The following is a 6481-nucleotide window of genomic DNA, read 5'->3' as shown; positions in this document are numbered from 1 at the left end:
CAGTTCCTGCCAAGAACATTACAGGAGATGACATGGAAAGATTGTAAGAGACAGGATACCAGGAAGTGAAACAATATCTTCTAGAAATGGTTGTATAAACAAGGTCAGAAGAATATACATATCAACGAACATGTTAACATACATGCTCATGGGGAAATCTCAGCGGGTACCACCATCTTTAGTTAATCTGAAGAGTTACATATAACTATTGGCTGCTGGAAGAAGGAGAATTAGCCTTGTCCAAGGATGAGCTACCCTTGTTGATTGTCTAGTGTAGATGGGTCAGTTGTAAAATAATATACACAAGAACAAAAGTAGACTCATCAGGATATCTGTCTATCTATCTATCTATCTATCTATCTATCTATCTATCTATCTATCTATCTATCTATCTATCTATGAGGGGCTTGGGAAGGAAGGGGAGAGAAAAGAGAAAATCAGACACAATTCTATTTCAATTGAAACATTAAAAATAACATTTTAAAATGATAATTGATGATTTTCCAAGGATGGTAGGGTATAAAAACATAGAAGACTAACAGTTTTCTATTTTTACTGTGTAGTATGAAAGTATTGTAAAAGGAGAATAGTTTCTTTTACTGTATCTCTAATAATTTTTTCATCTAAAATTGTACTAAGAAAAATGAGAGGGGGGATGGTGGGGAGAGAAAAAATATTTTGGGAATCTGGAAATTAACAATAGGCTAGTAGAATTTTGGGAAGATCTTATTTAAGAAAATGGCTCTATTCAAATAAGACTTGTAAGCTTTGGAACAGTTTCCTAACATTTCGACCCCCATCTCTTTATTTCAATGGTAGCCAGCCTTGGAAACAAACAACTCAAATCTTCATTAAAGCATCCCAGCATCTTACAAGCTACTGCATAAGGTCAGATGATATGGAAGATCTTTTAAAACCTTATTTACAAAGAATTGTGGTGATTTAATATGTCTGATGGTTTCCTGGAAGCATCTGGATTTTGAAGGCTGTCTTGATTACATTTAGCACATAGACAAGCTTGTATAAAAAGACTTTTCCTGCTCTTTTTCCTCCATTCCCTCAGAGGATGTCTGCCTTCCAGATCAACCTCAACCCACTCAAGGACCTGCTCAGATTCATCAAGGTTCTTGAGTGATTTGCTTCTGTCTTTACTTTTGCCACCTATGGTGAATTTAAGGGCAAAACAAAAACTCAAGTGAGTTGTCCATACTATATGATGGTTACAGCTACTATTGTTTATCCATTCATGTTGAATCAGGCATCATTTCTTACACCTCCAAATGTCAGTGTGTATGATGGGACCTGGAAAAACCATAGTCTCATAGGTGATTACTCTTCTGTACAATTTTAAATTACATTTTCAGTCCCCGTGTTCTTGTACCGTATTGCTGCCCTATGTTGGTTAAAAAAAACCTCTACAGGGGTAGTCATAAACTTCCCAAGATTGACTTTATTGTTACTAATGTTGCTACTATTTTTGCGGTTGTTTGAATGCCTCAGTCTTGGCTAAAGCTGTTACAGATATTAAAATAGCTACCAGGCACAATATTATTAAGGAACTTGAGCCTTGTAAGTCAGGAATGTCATGTTGATTTGTCTATGTGACTAGTATTTGATCCCTAAATATATCTGTGATCTTTGGCCTTCTGAATATACTTTGGGGAGGATATGCTTGGTTTGTGTACAAGGAGACCAGCTTACACAGTCCATCAAATATGCCAGCTTCCCACAGCCAAGGAGGTGTTCCACCCCCTTTCTGGAACATAATTCAAGGGAGAAATACTCTGTATGAAATGTATACTGTACTATATCTTGTTGCCAACATCTTGATGAATATTATTGTTACTAGTAAAAAGTAGTGCATTCTCAGCAAATTGGCGGGTTTAAAAGTTTGCTGCCTTTCTACATAAAATGTGCTTTTTCGAGAAATTTAAGATGCAAATGTATTTTTACATGTAAGTTTGAAAATTCAGGAGTCTGGTATGAGATGATGCTTATTTTTAAGTGAATAGTAATTTTACTAAGTTGCCTTTTAAAGTGGTTACATCTTAAACCTTAACATAAACCTTCATTCAGAAACAGTTATGCCAATATAGGAAGAATATGTATGGAATATACATAACTGTTTGTTTGTATACATTGTATTCCTGTGGCCTGGCTTGTTTAAGAAAATCTTGATTGCATAAATCATATTTAGAAACAATTAGTGCAATTTTATATCTCAAATACTGTTCATGTTAAACATTTTTTAAATTTCAAAGGCTAGGTATATATTTTGTTTTTCATTTTATAAATGACCTGCTGTACTCATTCAATGTGCTAAAATTGTTTTAGAAGCAAGGATTTGAAAATTGTAAAAAATGTGTAGAGTTAACTTTACATCTCTGTTGCATGGGGTTTAGTCATTATTTCTGCTGGCTTTCTAGGCTTGTAGAGTGCAAGGTTCCCATGATAGTTTTTACATATCTGGGCATGTGACCATTCCCAATTATAGTTGTTAGCTATTTAGTTCATACAAAGAGAGAAAAAAACTACTTCTTTTCTTGCCCCTGGTTTCAGTTGGACTGCTTCAAGTTTTTCTCCATTTTCCTCTCAGAGCTGTTGGGGGGAAGGATAGGGTAGAGATCTTAGGGAGGGGAGATCTGGAATGGGGTAACTTTTGGAATAAAAATAAATAAAATAATTTAATAAAAATTGTGATACTGTCATCAAAAACCATACTTATTTTTTCTGACCCTGTTTAGAAGATTCCTAAAAAGTAAAGTTTACTTTTACTTTTGAAACATTAAACATTTAGTCAATGAAGATGCTTCTTCTGAATTTAATGTTGATATAGTGAAAACAAATATTTTTATGTAAAGCACATCTTGCAACATTGCCTTATTTTTGTTGCTTTATTCGTGGCAAAGTGTCTGAGAATATATGATTAATAAGCTAACAGTAAAAAAGTTAAAATCATTTTAAAAAGACTTTTCTTGGCACTGTTGTTTAAATTTTTCTGAGATAGCAGATAACTAACGGAGTAATTAGTTGGCTGACCAAGATTATTAAGAGAAAATATATGATGAAGAAATGTCTATTAGAAATTTCCAAAGTTCCAACATATTCTTGGTAATATAGGATACACATATTTTTTGATTTACTCCACATAAACATGAAAAATTGCTGTACTGTTTACTTTCAGCAGTCATTCTCTGTGCAAAAAAGGAAGTGAAGGCTAAGGCATAGTTAACACTGCTAAGCGTTGAAAGATCGCCCTAACCCCAACTACATACACATTCACACACACACACTTGATAAAGACTGAACTTATTAACATCACTTCAAATAATTAATTGACAACTCAAGAAACTTCAGTGATAAACACATGCAATAAAAATTCAGCATTACTAGAACAAAGAAAGAAAAATCATAAAGAATGTTGATGATCATGAGACTTTGTGAATACACTAAAAGTCACAGAATCACACACCACACATTATATTTGTTTATTATTTAGCACACAAACTACTTGAAAATAAAATTTCATCCAACAAGTGACAATAAAATGATAGAACATGGTTATTTTATTATTGATCATTATCTGGAATAGTTATATAAAAGTGAAAACCTGAAATTGAACAGGACATTGTTCTACCAGGGGATACTGAGCTTTATGTTGAGTTGTACCATGACTGTGCAATCAGGAGCATGAAGATCATGGAGAAAATATCACAGACATTTTAGCACATAGATTGTAAGGAACAGGACTAGAACCCTTAAAGATGAATATATATATTTACAAAAGAAACTGAGTCTTTTCCTTTTTAAATGTTTATTTATACTTATTTTATACATTTGCCTATAAATTTGTATACTCTCCTCATGCATGTCTGAGACTCTCTATAGGTTCTAGGAATTGAATACATATTCAGTTGGAGAGCATCACACTCTTTTAATCATTGAGCCAACTCTTTAGCCCCATAGTGAGTCTTTAACAAAAATGAATGATGCTATATTTTATATTGTCTAACAATTTACTTTTGGATAATAACATCATAGGAATGGCAGAAAAATGATTACTATGAAATTCAGGATAGTAATCATATATGAAGAGAGGAAAAAGAGGGAGTACTATTTGAGATAGGCATTCAAGACACATTTGATGTGAAGGAGCAAACTTTTTATGTAGACGATTCAAGATTACTATTTGTATAATAATTTAATAGGCTTTGTATTTTGTGTGGCTATCCCTTTTCTCTGTCTCAAAGGTTTAAAGAAGATTTAAAGCTGATCCAAATAATGCTAATAGTTGGAAAGTATCATAATAAAAATAGAGGCCATAAACACATTACTTCAAGAAACAGTAATAATGATCAGAAAGGTTAATGGTAAGGAGCCTATTTTCCATCCCATGTTGCTAACATCCTTAAGGAAATCATTTTATATTGTATCTAGAATGTGGTATTTCAATGGACTTGTTTAAGTGGGCCACTATACACCAAGGATATCTCTCTTGTAGCCATTGAATAACTGTCTAAGATATTTATTTGAGTCACAACCTATTGTCATTTTTCAAAAACCATAAACAATTGGACCTTTATTTGAGAATGACATTCAGGGTCCTTGATGCAGTATTTTAACCATTTGAACATTTTAATATCAGAGAATTTCTGATGTCAGCTCTTAAAAACATTTTTAATTACATTTCTCTCTCTCTCTCTCTCTCTCTCTCTCTGTGTGTGTGTGTGTGTGTGTGTGTGTGTGTGTGTGTGTGTGTGTGTTATACAGGAAACACCAATGCCACTGTATATATGTGAGGTTAGAGAATAACTTGTCAGCATTGGTTTCCTCTTTAAACCACCCGAGTCGTAAGGATTGAACTTGGGTCATCCAGCTTGCAGCAAGTGCCTTTCTCCATTGATCCATCTTGCTAGCCTATGACCACAGTTCTCTTAGCTCTCTGCTAAGCTTTTTACTCATCCCTGACTTAACAAATGCTTTTTCATGCTTTTCTGAGACAAGATCCCTTTTTAATTGTCTTCTTGTCTCTATATCTGATTTGGTATTTATTGCTTCATTTTTTTTCTCCAGTCTGAGAAAGAACAGGACTTGCTGCCCCTCTTAAACTTAGTCCTCTGCTTCTGTGGGCATTTCCATATTTTGTTGGTGAGCTTATCTTTGCTTCATTGCCACAGATGAATCTCTAAGGTAATCCAGGAGACTGGAAGATTCATTTGTGTGGCCACTGATGCTTTAGAATGATATAAGGTTCAGAAAAAAAGAAAGATATAAAGATGATATTGGTTTAAGACAATGATGAGTTACAATTTTTGATGTGATCCACTTGGAAGAGAGGGGATACTGCCCCAGTGAAAGTCAATGGCTGCTCCCAGTTCAGCCTGTGCCTGGAGATGACCCGGTTCAACACCACTCTGTACCCAAATCTCATAGGGGAGAGAGCTGGACTATCAGAAGTGTGGACAGTCCTGAGAGCTCAGGGGAGACCACTACTTCTGTTCACGCTTCTGGTCCAACAGGAACCCACCTAGTGTCCTGTGGACATAGGAACCTAGGAGCAGTCAGGGAAAGGATAGTTCCAGTCTCTGCCTACACAGGGATGTGAAAGCCAGTCACTAGGAGCAATGCCACTCCGGAGAGCAGAGGTAAAACCAACTCTTCTGCACCAAGCCACCCACTTGGAGCCCTCAGGACAAAGAATCCAAGGAACAGTCTGAGACAGGACCCTCCTGGTTTCTGCATGCACCTGGAGCTGACCCAATCTCAGAGATCGCTGCACACAGATCCCGCTAGGAGAAAACAGATCTCTACAGAAGTGTTGACACTCGGCTTACTTACAGGACGGCCAAGCCACTGTCAGAGACAGCAAGACAAGCTAACACCAGAGACAACCTGATGGTGAGAGGCAAGCACAGGGACCTAAGCAATAGAAACCAAGACTACTTGGCATCATGAGAACCCAGATCTCCCATCAGAGCAAATACTGGATATCCAAAAGACCAGAAAAGTAAGATTTGGATCTAAAATCACATCTGATGATGATGATAGAGGACTTTAAGAAGGACATAAATAACTCCCTTAAATAAATACAGGACAACAAAAGTCAACAAGTAGAAGCCCTTAAAGAGGAAACAAATAAATCCCTTAAAGAATTACAGGAAAACACAGCCAAACTGGTGAAAGAATTGAACAAAACAATTCAGGATTTGAAAATGGAAATAGAAACAATAAGGAGACAACCATGGAGATAGAAAACCTAGGAGAGAGATCAGGAATTATAGATGCATCAGCAGCAAGACTACAAGAGATAGAAGAGAGAATCTCAGGGGTAGAAGATACCATAGAGAACATTGACACAACCATCAAAAAATGTAAAACATGAAAACCTCTTAATCCAACATATCCAGGAAATCCAGGACACATTGAGAAGATCAAACCTAAGGATAATAGGTAGAGAAGAGAGTGAAGATTCCCAACTTCA

The 6481-nt window shown here is 35.7% G+C and overlaps 1 pseudogene; it reads left to right on the top strand.

The window, feature by feature from the left end:
- The first annotated feature begins 1066 nt into the window (after positions 1–1066).
- Positions 1067–1859, top strand: Sypl1-ps1 (synaptophysin-like 1, pseudogene 1; annotated as a pseudogene).
- Positions 1860–6481: the final 4622 nt, after the last annotated feature.

This window comes from Rattus norvegicus, chromosome X (genome assembly GCF_021556685.1).
Source record: "Rattus norvegicus strain SHRSP/BbbUtx chromosome X, alternate assembly SHRSP_T2T, whole genome shotgun sequence".
Taxonomy (NCBI): domain Eukaryota; kingdom Metazoa; phylum Chordata; class Mammalia; order Rodentia; family Muridae; genus Rattus; species Rattus norvegicus.
Note: the sequence above shows the minus strand (reverse complement) of the source record. Positions and strands in the feature narration are given on the sequence as shown.